General features: G+C 37.4%; 1 non-coding gene across 1 annotated transcript; it reads right to left on the reverse strand.

Moving 5' to 3' along the window:
• Positions 1-13,759: 13,759 nt before the first annotated feature.
• Positions 13,760-13,867, reverse strand: LOC130953980 (small nucleolar RNA R71). Its single transcript, XR_009076139.1, has one exon. It is a non-coding gene; the product is annotated as a small nucleolar RNA R71 (small nucleolar RNA).
• Positions 13,868-14,122: the final 255 nt, after the last annotated feature.

Below are 14,122 nucleotides of genomic sequence, written 5' to 3' on the forward strand. Positions count from 1 at the left end.
TATATACATACATACATACATACATACATACATATACATATACATATACATATATATATATATATATATATATGTGTGTGTGTGTCTTTACTCTATTCTTCCTTTAAGTTTTCATTTTTCCTTATTCTTCCGAACACACTATTCTTTGATATATGTGTGTTTGTGCTCGCGATTTTTTTACTCCTCTTCAGATTTCTCATTTAATATTCTCTTCTATATATATATATATATATATATATATATATATATATATATCTATGTATGTATGTATGTATGTATGTATGTATTACAACTCTATCTTGAGTCGTATCACCTTACTATCATTAACTTATGATTCGAGCATAAGAATATGAAGGTAGGGTGTTACATTATGGTATCAAAACAGTTTGTCCTCGTGAGCCAGAGGGATGCTTCAATGCATACTCTGAGTTTATGCCGTGCTATTTAGGATATCTAATTGATATGTTTAGCATGAAGTTCATGAGTACACCTTTGGGAATTTGAAGCAATTAACTTGAGATATTGAGACTAATCACTTTGATATCACTCGTTTGGTGTGGACAGGACTCGAATGGGAACTCGTGGATGAGGACGGAGAGGCAATGAGGTAACCGTACCGGTAGGTAGTCTGACTAATTTCTTAGCCACAATGGAAATCATAGCTATGGCCATTAATGCTGTTGGTCGCCCCGACCAACCGAGCGGTAGATAGGATGGAACAACAAGCTGGAGATGGCAATAAAGGTGGTGACGGGCATGATGGTGGAGGTAATATTCTAAGTGTCGTGGTAACAATGGAGATAGGGAGCTTTCCAGAGTTGGTCAACAAGGGTCGAGTAGTGGGAAAATACTCGGAAGGACCGCAGTGGTAAGGAGTGACCACCATAAATTCTACAAAAAAGAGAAAGGAAAGAAGATTACACCAAAGAGCCAGAACAATTACAGAAGAAACGACAACTACCAGCGATATGGTAAGCGAAAGCAGGCGAGGACTCAACCAGATAATTTGAAGTGCCTAAGACGTGGAAGGTACCATCCGGACAAGCCATGTCGGTTGGGTATGTTACAAGTATGGTTCGCCAGGGTAATTGGTTAAGGATTGTCCACACAGAAAACCAGGAGGCAGTTAGATCTGATTATCTGATCTAAGGTAATTGTGAAACTAGTAATTAAACTCTAATTTCATCGTATGATACTGAAACACTATGTTTATTCGTAGTATGTGATGGAGATGGGAGTTTAGGATGAAAAGTGTCAAACTCAAAATCAAACTTAATTGGACTGCATGTACATACTCCTGCTTCAAAAACTATGGTGACTAGACTAGGATGTCGAGAAGTTCCTTTTAAAGTGGAGAAATTTTAATGAGGATAACCATATTTGATCTTGGATTTATTTGTAGATTATAGGGTGATAGAACATTGGGTATGTGGTGAATTGTTGAGTGTAGAGGCAGGTAGAAATGAAGCGCATGGCGTAGGCTTGAATTTGGCTAGGTTTGACATTGATTGGCATTGAATTTTAGTTATGATAAATGGATTTATTGGTTGTCTACTATATCAAGCTATGGTTTTGTGCTTGAAGATGAAAAACCTAAGTTGGTACCTTGATTGTTGTTGAAGTCCTAAGTAGTATGATTATTGAGATTGAGGATTCTAATAAGAATTTGATTTAAAACTAGAGATGCACTAAGGCCCTAAATTGTGATTTGAGTCTTAAGATGAACATAAGCATTATTTGGGTTAGTTTGATAAAGCTTTAAAACGAGAGATATATTTTTATGATCCGATAATAGAGTGTGATGTGAATGAATTATTAGATTCTTAATGGCTAACGATAAGAGTAACGCAGTGGAAGCGGGTTGGAGTATCAATATGGAAAAACGTAGAAAAAAGTAGATAGCTTTTGATAAAGTCGAGGATTTAGGACTAAAGATTTTGCGGTGGCTTTCAACTAGCATGATTTCATGTCTTTGTTGCTGATTAGATTAGACTTAGTTTTGAGGTTGGACTGATAGTCAATGCATCACTTGTTCTTGGATTGTTTGAGCGTTCAGTTCGATTAAGATCTAAGGGATCGAAAGGATTGATAGTTGCATAGAGTTATTATTTTGATTCAGTGATGGTGATAACATGTTAGGTAAGCTTGCGAATCTTAGGTTGGGTGTTGAGAAAGTTTTTCTGGATAAGATTGCTTAGAGTCAAGGAGTTCTTGAGGAGCATACATGGAAGTTGGAAAGCAAATTTTGAGGGCAAAATTTTTAATTAGGTGGGTAGGATGTTAGACCCGAGAAAATTATAAAAAGATTAATTGGATAATTTATCATTAAATTAAAATAATTAAAATACACCCGGACGGGGTCGAAAATTAAAACTTAGGAATTTGAAAATCTAACGATGATAATTGGATTCGAAGAATTTTTCTGAGTGGGAACATGTAATGTATTTCAGGAAAATGCGTAAAAAGGCATATTGATCATTTAACCAGCAGTACCACTTAAGTGTGTCCAGCACTACAAGTGAGACAATTAATTATGAGTGAAAAAGGTTAATAAACTAAAATTTATAATTTGGAAAGTAGAAATAATTGGAATACGAATTAAAGTGCTATTCTCAAAAGTTTTGGCCCAAAATTAGGCCAACGAGCTAAAACAAGTGAACTGGGCCCAAGTTGGGTCCAAGGCTCACAACCCAACCCTTATAACCCTCACTCAAAGAGCCATTCAGCTCATTTTAGCAAGGAAATAGAGAGAGAGAGAGAGAGAGCACGAGTTAGTGAGAAGAGAGTGAGAAGAAGCAATTTTTACTATTCATCTTCTCCTTTTTTTGCCCATAATTTTTCTTCGGAGCTATGATTAACGAACTGTTTGTGGCCACGCGTTTGTCTTAGAATTTCCTTCAATTCTGTTTGAAAAAAGCAGTAAGAAATTTCAAATTCTATGCCTAGTTTTCTATTCTTTTCAATTTCACATTTTTGAGGTTAAATATTGAAGGGTTTTGGTTTTTCTTGTTTAGGGGAAGTCCAATCGTGAGTGCTCTTAAGGTTTTAGCCCAAGGTTAGGAAAAGCAAGGTATAGAATCTTAATTACTCCGATTTTCTCTATTTTATGCAAAAATCCTAGGTTGAGACTATGTGAAATTGTGTAATTAGATGGATTAGAGCTTGTTGAATTGATTTTGGGCATAAGGCGAAGCTTACTCGGCGTGATATTGTTGCGGGAGTGACTACAAGGCTCTGAGAGTTTGGAAATCGCCAACATTAAGATACGGTTTAAGTTTTGTAAAACCCAGTTAGTTTATTTAATATATAATTAACCCACAAATTAGAATTTATTCTAGAAAATTAGAAATGTGATTTTTATGGTTTAATATGATTGAGAAAATTAAAACGAGAATTTTGACACTTATCTTAAAGAATTTGGCCCAAAATTGGACAAAACGGATCAAACCGGGCCAACCGAGCCCGTATTGGACCCTTGGCCCAACCTAGATGGGTAATTAAATGAAGGCAATAGCCTTCTTCTCCCAGCCACACACACAAACATACTGAGATACACATGGGGAAGGGAGGAGCATGTTATGAAAACATAAACCTAGCTTAATCTTCAATCCTTGATAACTTTTGATCTGAAGCTCCGATCGTCACACTGTTTGCAGTCACGCGACTGCGTCGTCGAGCTCTACAAAGGCCATAACTTGATTTGAGAGGTAAGCCACAAATTCCTCTCTGAATTTCCAGCCCTTGATTTCAAAATTTAATGGATAAAGTGTTGCAATTTTTGAGTTTTTGATGTTATATGATCCAACTAGCTTGAGAGAAAGGCTTAATCTTGCCTCTTTGATCCTTGGGTGTGATAAAATTCTCAATCCTAAGTCAATACTTGAGTTTTTATGAATAAATATTGAGTTTGTATGTGTGGGTGTATGCTTTGTCTGTTAGGAAATATGTATATATGTATATTAAAGCTTGATTGAGGTCTTGGAGAGTTTGGAGTGGGCCTTTGGTGCTGAGAAATCTGTTTGAAGGGTGTTAGAACCTTGAGAGGGAGGAAAAAGTGAAATTAGAGGTGTTTCGGGTTGAATGGGAATCGGCCAAGGTATGGTTTCGATTTCCTGTATCTAAAATATAATGTAATGTGAAAACTTAGGCTAGTGATCCTAAGATAGGATTTGAATTATTGACGTAGTCGATTGGTTGATATGGTTGTGTTGATTGTATGATAAATGTTTGGAGGTTGTGGTGGAAGCTCTTGTTGATGAGTATGTATAGCGGTGGATTGTATTATTATGTATGTGGTTAGTGATTATTAGAGGTTGTGATGGAAGCTTGTATGCATGATATGTGTGGATTGGTTTATGCAAAATGGTTAGTGAGATTGACTTTGTTATTGGTACCATGTGGGGGCTAAGTTGATGTTGGAATTCATATAAGTAATTAATGATGCATATTGTATATTATTGAATTTGAATTATTGGAGGTAGTTGATAAACCACTATTTTATGGTTTATCTTGTGCTCAATTGAGTGGTTTTTATCTACTCTTTACCCACTTATTCATACTATTTGCATGGTTTTATATTTCCTTCCTGATTATGTGCTTTGATTGAAAACATGCTTCTTTGGACTTATATTTGCTTATTATTAATCCTCTCTTATCACCATTAGATGCCTTGATATGTGTGTTAAGTGATTTCATAGATTACAGGGCAAGAATGGCTTGGAGGATGGAAAGGAAGCATGCAAAAGTGGAAGGAATACAAGAAGTTGGAGAAATTGCTAAGCTGTCCAGCCTGACCTCTTCGCACTCAAAAGGCTATAACTTTAGCTACAGAGGTCAAAACGACGCGGTTCTAGTTGCGTTGGAAAGCTAACATCCGGGGCTTCAATTTGATATATAATTTGCCATAGTTGTCCCGACGCCAGGAGACGCGAACGCGTGGATCACGCGGACGCGTGACCTGGCCAACACCCAATCCGCGCGGTCGCGTGGACGACGTGGCCGCGTCACTTTCCGCGACCTGTACGGACTAGAAAGCACTGGAAGTGATTTCTGGGCTATTTCTGACCTAGTTTTCGGCCCAGAGAACACAGATTAGAGGCTATAAAGTGGGAGAATGCATCCATTCATAAATATGCCTCTCATAATTTACTTTTAATGTTTTAAATGTAGTTTTGGAGAGAGAGGTTCTCTCATCTCTCTCTCTCTTAGGATTTAGGTAGTGTTTTTAGAAATTAGGATTTAGGACTTCTCTTAGCTTTCTAGAGTGACTCTCGATCCAGGTTCAATATTCCTTTTTCTATTTAAATCTCTCTTTTATATTTTGATTATTCTGAAGCTTTTATTATGTTTGATTGATGTTGCCCAATTGGCTGTTGATGACATTTTTATTTAATGATATTCCTTTTCTTTATTTGTTCATTGTTGCATCTGCATATTTGATTGCATATTTATTTGATGATTTTGTGCATTTAGTTACTACTTGGTTAAAATAATAAATTTCTTTTAAGATCCTATTTTTGAAAAATTTCACTAATTTAAATTGAAAATTTTTATGTTAAAAATTTGTTTGAAGTTGTAATTGGAACATGAATTATAGCTAAAGAACACACAACCTGTGAGACTTTGAGCTTATTTACATGGTTACATTATTTAACCATAATTATTTTTGTGTGTTTCCTTCTCTAGAATTGCAATCTTTGCTTTGTTCCATTCTGTATGTCCATATTTAATATATCTACATGCTTGCATATGATTGAGGCCATTGTTTGATTCTAACTTACTTATCCCAAAATTAGCCTACCTTTTACATCACTCTTGTTAGCCCCCTTGAGCCTTTAATTCCCTCTTATTCTATAAATCACAACACTAGCCTTAAGCAGAAAAACAAATTTAAAATTCCAAGTTGAATCCTTGGTTAGCTTAAGATAGAAGTTGTGTAATTGTTTAAGTGTGGGAAACCTATTGGGAACATGGATGATAAAAACAAAGGGTAGGAAGTTGAAAAGAATGAAATAATTCAAAATAAAATTTTTGGGAAGCATGCTCATGTGAAGTCAAAATAATTAAATTACCATGTGCATTGAAAAAAAATATATTAAATAAGGGGATACAAAAAAAGTAATATTACCCCCAATGCAAAATAAAAAGGATCAATGCACATGGGACGAAATTCAAAATTAAATTTGATACATGAGCATGTAATACAAAAGTAGGAAAAATTATGGGAAGCTAAGTATAATTTTAAATTTTTTATATAGTATGTATATGTTAGGTGAGATCTTAGACTACTCAAGGATTCACTTCACTAGCTCATTTAGCCTTATATATATACCCTCACCCTTACCTTGGCCCCATTACAACCTTGAAAAGACCTCATGATGTTTGCATTGATGCATTAAATATTGTTGATTGGTTAGATGAAGAACAAAGTGTTAGAAAGCATGACTAGGGAAGAGTAGAGTGATTGACCCTAGACACTTGAGAGATTTGAAGTGCATATACATTTCCTGTAAGGGTCCAATGCTTGATTCTATGTTCCCTGCTTTCATGAGCTATCTTCTTACAAGTTTACTTATCTTTTATTGTGTAATTTGAATTAGTGGAATTTGGTTTATATTTATTCTTGGAGGATTTATTTACTTTTAAACCAAGTAGGTAGAAACATTTTGCATGTAGTTGCATTCATATACATAGGTTGCATTTCATAACATTTCACCTTTCCTCTTCATCTTTATAGTTTCTCTTGAGCTTAGCATGAGGACATGCTAATGTTTAAGTGTGGGGAGGTTGATAAACCACTATTTTATGGTTTATCTTGTGCTCAATTGAGTGGTTTTTATATACTCTTTACCCACTTATTCATACTATTTGCATGGTTTTATATTTCCTTCCTGATTATGTGCTTTGATTGAAAACACGCTTCTTTGGACTTATATTTGCTTATTATTAATCCTCTCTTATCACCATTAGATGCCTTGATATGTGTGTTAAGTGATTTCAGAGATTACAGGGCAAGAATGGCTTGGAGGATGGAAAGGAAGCATGCAAAAGTGGAAGGAATACAAGAAGTTGGAGAAATTGGTAAGCTGTCCAGCCTGACCTCTTCGCACTCAAACGGCTATAACTTTAGCTACAGAGGTCCAAACGACGTGGTTTCAGTTGCGTTGGAAAGTAACGTCCGGGGTTTCAATTTGATATATAATTTGCCATAGTTGCCCCGACGCCAGGTAACGCGAACGCGTGGGTCACGCGGATGCGTGACCTGGCCAACACCCAATCCACGCGGTCGCGTAGACGACGCGGCCGCGTCACTTTTTCGCGACCTGTACGGACCAAAAAGCGCTGGAAGTGATTTCTGGGCTGTTTCTGACCCAGTTTTTGGCCCAGAGAACACAGATTAGAGGCTATAAAGTGGGGGAATGCATCCATTCATAAATATGCCTCTCATAATTTACTTTTCAAGTTTTAAATGTAGTTTTGGAGAAAGAGGTTCTATCCTTTCTCTCTCTCTCTTAGGATTTAGGTAATGTTTTTAGAAATTAGGATTTAGGACTTCTCTTAGCTTTCTAGAGTGACTCTCGATCCAGGTTCAATATTCCTTTTTCTATTTAAATCTCTCTTTTATATTTTGATTATTCTGAAGCTTTTATTATGTTTGATTGATGTTGCCCAATTGGCTGTTGATGACATTTTTATTTAATGATATTTGAGGTATTTCAGTTTACTATTGCTCTCTTTGATTTATGTTATTGATGCTTCCCATCTGAGGATATTTTCACTCTAGCAATTTTACTTTTTCCCCTTTTGGTTCTGATTAAGAATTTAGTAACTCAACAGTTGTTGAACTCAACGTAATTAATAATCGTTATCTTGCTAATTGAGCTGAACCTAAATAATCCCAACCTTTTCTTAGGAAATAATTAGGATTCAAAGGTCAATTTAATTAGTCCCTTGACTTTCCTTTGCCCTGGTAAAGGTTGACCAAGTGGAGTTTAGATTCAACTTTTATTATAGTTGAGAGAGATAACTAAGTTAGACCTCTAAATTCTCTTATCTTGCCAAAAGTTGTTTTACAGTTATTTATTTATTTTTAATTGCCATTTACTTTACTTGTCATTTAAATCACTTGCTTCTCACCTTCTAAACCCCGATTACAACCTTTATAACAAATAATAAGAACATACTTCCTCGCAGTTCCTTGAGAAGACGACCCGAGGTTTGAATACTCGGTTAACAATTTCTAAAGGGGTTTGTTACTTGTGACACCCAAAACGTTTGTATGAAAGGACTTTTGAAGGTTTAGAAACTATACTTGCAACGAAGATTTATCCACAATTTTCTAGACCACGCAAAAGTCTTCTCATCAAAATGGCGCCGTTGCCGGGGAACTGCTAACGTGTGCCTTATTATTGGTTATTGTAAATATTTTTCTCTTGCTTGTTTATTTATTTTTGTTTTTCCTTTTTATCTTTATTTGCTACTATGAACTCTCACCCCTCTCGCTTTGAGTTTGGTTCTAATATTGTTAAAGGAAATAGAAGTTACAGCAGGAATGTGCACCAAGGTCAGACCAATCAAGGATGGATGGAACCAAGAGGATCTAATCAATCCTTTTGGCAGCAACACCCTCCGAGATATCCTGGACAAAGACCATTCTACCGCGCATACCCATCTGAAAGACATGGTGGACAACCTTGTAACTACCAACAAGCCCCACCCCGTGCATATGAACCGTCCTTTCAACATAACCTCGAACCACCACACTCACAAGCTTTTCTTCACCATTCGCCATCATATGATACTTCCTTACCCCAATACCAATCCAATCGTTTCCAATCATCACCACTTCCCTATGTATCATGTCTAAGTCCAGCAAACCGCGAAGCAGAGGATCGCTTAAAAGAAACAATAACTAAATTTCAAACAACCATTCAACAACTGGAGCACGCACTAATCCAATGGGCCACTAAACGCTCAAATATACAAGGATCAACCACAGCTCCATGTGGACAACCCGATGAAGAGCATAGCACGAAAGAAATACTAGAGACTCCAGTGGATAAGGCAGAGAATGAATTTGTACTAGAACAATTAGAAGAGGCTGTCTTTGTTCAAGAAGAAGAGTTGGTTGAAGATCTAGGCGATGCTGAACTTCCTTGGGAATCCAGAATTGAGGAAAACTCCGTCCAGGATGCTACAATTGATGCTAAGAAAGATACTGTACAATCTCCAAGGCAATTCGTTTATGAGGAATCAGACGGAATAATCCAAGAAGCAAATTCCCTTGATGGTGATATTCACAAGTCTAGCTCTCTTGGTGATGAACTTGCGTCCGCAAGTGAATTCTCTGAGATCGAAGAATCTTCCCCAAGTGAATATGAAGATGATGCGGAGGTAGATTTCTCTCAACCTCCAATCTATGACTTGAGTGATGAGGAAGACACGGAAGACTTTGACCAGGACACAGATACAATTGAAGATCTTTGCAAAGAAGTGGAGGAATTCACAGAAGAGCATAAGGGAATAGAACTTACAGAACCACCAGAAACACCTATCCCAAGGCCACTACCACCTAATACAAGCTTCAAGTGGGTACAATCCTTAACTTATGACTTTACTTATTCACTTGAATATGGTTTACTTGAAACAGATGGCCAGCTTAGAGCTCTCTGCGGCTTTAAGAGTAAAAGGGAAATGGCTCGTACTCAGAGCTGGTGCACAAGGTTCAATAAAGTTCCACGCTTCACCTCGAAGTACACGGATTGGTATCATGCTCAATTGCATGGATCACGGAGAACGTTTGGTCATCACGGTGAGATTCTACTTTTTAACCCGCCCGAATGGAAACTTACAAATCAAAACGGAGGCGGATTTAAAAGCAAGGCTTGGAATCCTGGAGTTTATTCTGACATTTATCACCCCGAGAACCTAAAAATCTGTTTGAAGCTGTTCAGAAGCTTCACATGCCTAGTTTGGGACCCCGGAGGTGATGAGCGGATAATTTGTACGCTTTTTGGCATTGTTTTTAGTATGTTTTTAGTATAATCCAGTTAATTTTTAGTATATTTTTATTAGTTTTTAGTTAAAATTCACTTTTCTGGACTTTACTATGAGTTTGTGTGTTTTTCTGTGATTTCAGGTATTTTCTGGCTGAAATTGAGGGACCTGAGCAAAAATCTGATCCAGAGACTGAAAAGGACTGCAGATGCTGATGGATTCTGACCTCCCTGCACTCGAAGTGGATTTTCTGGAGCTACAGAAGCCCAATTGGCGCGCTCTCAACGGCGTTGAAAAGTAGACATCCTGGGCTTTCCAGCAATATATGATAGTCCATACTTTGCCCAAGATTTGATGGCCCAAACCGGCGTTCAAAGTCACCTTCAGATTTCCCAGCGTTAAACGCCGGAACTGGCACCTAAATGGGAGTTAAACGCCCAAACTGGCATAAAAGCTGGCGTTTAACTCCAAGAAGAGTCTCTACACGAAAATGCTTCAATGCTCAGCCCAAGCACACACCAAGTGGGCCCGGAAGTGGATTTTTATGTCATTTACTCATCTCTGTACACCCTAGGCTACTAGTTCTCTATATATAGGACCTTTTACTATTGTATTTTCATCTTCTGATCTTTGGAATCTTTTGTTCTTTAGATCTTTTGATCACTTTGGGAGGCTGGCCTCATGGCCATGCCTAGACCTTGTTCTTATATATTTTCAACGGTGGAGTTTCTACACACCATAGATTAAGGTGTGGGGCTCTGCTGTACCTCGAGTATTAATGCAATTACTATTGTTCTTCTATTCAATTCCGCTTGTTCTTTGTCCAAGATATCACTTGTTCTTCAACTTGATGAATGTGATGATCCGTGACACTCATCATCATTCTCACCTATGAACGTGTGACTGACAACCACCTCCGTTCTACCTTAGATTGGGTGAATATCTCTTGGATTCCTGATACACGATGCATGGTTGATCGCCTGACAACTGAGTGCTCGCCTGACAAACGAGTCAGCCATTCCGTGAGATCATAGTCTTCGTGGTATAGGCAAGAACTGATGGCGGCATTCAAGAGAATCCGGAAGGTCTAACCTTGTCTGTGGTATTCTGAGTAGGATTCAATGATTGAATGACTGTGACGTGCTTCAAACTCCTGAGGGCGGGGCGTTAGTGACAGACGCAAAAGAATCACTGGATTCTATTCCGGCCTGATCGAGAACCGACAGATGGATAGCCGTGCCGTGACAGGGTGCGTTGAACATTTCCACTGAGAGGATGGGAGGTAGCCACTGACAACGGTGAAACCCTTGCATAAGCTTGCCATGGAAAGGAGTAAGAAGGATTGGATGAAGACAGTAGGAAAGCAGAGAGACGGAAGGGAAGGCATCTTCATACACTTATCTGAAGCTCTCACCAATGACATACATAAGTATCTCTATCTTTATCTTTATGTTTTATTCATCATCTATACCCATTTGAGTCTGCCTGACTAAGATTTACAAGGTGACCATAGCTTGCTTCATACCAACAATCTCCGTGGGATCGACCCTTACTCGCGTAAGGTTTATTACTTGGACGACCCAGTGCACTTGCTGGTTAGTTGTGCGGAGTTGTGTTTATGCCATGGTATTGAACACCAAGTTTTTGGATTCATTACCGGGGATTATTTGAGTTGTGAAAAGTATTGATCACAATTTCGTGCACCAAGTTTTTGGCGCCGTTGCCGGGGATTGTTTCGTATATGGACAACTGACGGTTCATCTTGTTGCTTAGATTAGGTATTTTTTCTTCAGAGTTCTTAAGAATGAATTCTAGTGTTTCAAGGTGATGTTCTTATCATCACCAAAGCTGATTGATCTTCATCAATTTAGCTCTTGAATGCAATGTCCTGCTGAAGCTTGGCTAGCCATGTCTAATTCCTTTAGACTGAAGCTTTAGACTAACATTGCATGATTCCTGGAATTCTCATTAAGAATTTTGATACCTTTATTTTCTCTTCCATATAATTTTCGAAAAAAAAACACAAAAAAAAATTACAAAATCATAAAATCCAAAAATTTCTTGTTTGAGTCTAGTGTCTCATTTTAAGTTTGGTGTCAATTGCATGCATTCATTCATGTGTCTTAAGGATCTTCAAGATGTTATTGATGATTTCTTACTCTAATCTTTAAATTCTCTTGACTTGAGTGTTTTGTGTGTCTTATATGCATTCTCATTAGTGTCAGTAGTATACAAACTGCTAAGTTTGGTGTCTTCCATGCATTGTTATTTGATTTTAGTTGCATTTTGATTATTAAAAATCCAAAAATATTTTTAATTTGTGTCTTCTCAAGTCAATAATACAGAGAATTGAAGATTCAGAACATACAGCAGAGGAATTGCACAGAAAAAGCTGGGCGTTCAAAACGCCCAGTGAAGAAGGACAGACTGGCGTTTAAAGGCCAGCCAGGGTACCTGGTTGGGCGTTTAACGCCCAAAAAGGTAGTGCATTGGGCGTTAAACGCCAGAATGTGCACCATTCTGGGCGTTTAACGCCAGGATGGCACAAGGGGGAGAATTTTGTTTTCAAATCAATTTTTTTTTCAAGTTTTCAAAGTTTTTCAAAATCAAATCTTTTTCAAATCATATCTTTTCAATCAAATGTTTTCAAAATCAATTTCTTTCTTTTTTTAAAGATACTTGCTATCAATTAATGATTTGATTCAACATTTCAAGTATGTTGCCTTTTCTGTTGAGGAAGGTTTAATGTTTGAATCATATCTTTTCTTGATAGCCAAGTTATTAATTTTTAAATTCAAATCTTCTTAAAAGTTTTTCAAATCATATCTTCTCAATCACATCTTTTAAAAACCAATCATATCTTCTCAACCACATCTTTTTCAAAATAGTTTTCAATCAAATCTTTTTAATTTCTAAATTTCAAAATCTTTTTCAAAAATCACTTTACTTCTTTTCCACTTTTGCTTTCGAAAATCAATTAGTGTTTTTCAAAATGTTTTCAAAATCTTTTACTTGATTTTCGAAAATTACTTCCCTTTTTCTCACATCCTTTTATTTATGGACTAACACTATTCCTTGATGCAAAATTCGAACTCCATCTTCTTTGATAAGTTCGAATTTTCTACCTCTTTCTTCTATTTTTCTGTTCTTCTGACACCTCAAGGAATCTCTATACTGTGACATAGAGGATTCCATATTTTCTTGCTCTCTTCTCTTTCATATGAGCAGGAACAAAGACAAAGGCATTCTTGTTGAAGCTGACCCTGAACCTGAAAGGACCTTGAAGCGAAAGCTAAGAGAAGCTAAAGCACAATTCTCCATAGAGGACCTAACAGAAACCTTCAAGGAAGAAGAACACATGGCAGCCGAAAACAACAACAATGCCAACAATGCAAGGAAGGTGCTTGGTGACTTTACTGCACCTACTCCCGACTTCTATGGGAGAAGCATCTCTATCCCTGCCATTGGAGCAAACAACTTTGAGCTTAAGCCTCAATTAGTTTCTCTAATGCAACAGAATTGCAAGTTCCATGGACTTCCATTGGAAGATCCTCATCAGTTCTTAGTTGAATTCTTGCAAATCTGTGACACTGTCAAGACTAATGGGGTTGACCCTGAGATCTACAGACTTATGCTATTCCTTTTTGCTGTAAGAGACAGAGCTAGGACATGGTTGGACTCACAACCTAAAGAAAGCCTGGACTCATGGGAAAAGCTAGTCAATGCCTTCTTGGCAAAGTTCTTTCCACCTCAAAAATTGAGTAAGCTTAGAGTGGAAGTCCAAACCTTCAGACAGAAGGATGGGGAATCCCTCTATGAAGCTTGGGAAAGATACAAACAATTGATCAGAAAATGTCCTTCTGACATGCTTTCTGAATGGAGCATCATAGGTATTTTCTATGATGGTCTCTCTGAACTATCCAAGATATCTTTGGATAGCTCTGCTGGAGGATCTCTTCATTTGAAGAAGACGCCTACAGAAGCTCAAGAGCTGATTGAAATGGTTGCAAATAACCAATTCATGTACACTTCTGAAAGGAATCCTGTGAACAATGGGACAAATCAGAAGAAAGGAGTTCTTGAGATTGATACTCTGAATGCCATATTGGCTCAGAACAAGATATTG

The sequence above is a fragment of the Arachis stenosperma genome, chromosome 9 (genome assembly GCF_014773155.1).
Source record: "Arachis stenosperma cultivar V10309 chromosome 9, arast.V10309.gnm1.PFL2, whole genome shotgun sequence".
Lineage (NCBI taxonomy): Eukaryota > Viridiplantae > Streptophyta > Magnoliopsida > Fabales > Fabaceae > Arachis > Arachis stenosperma.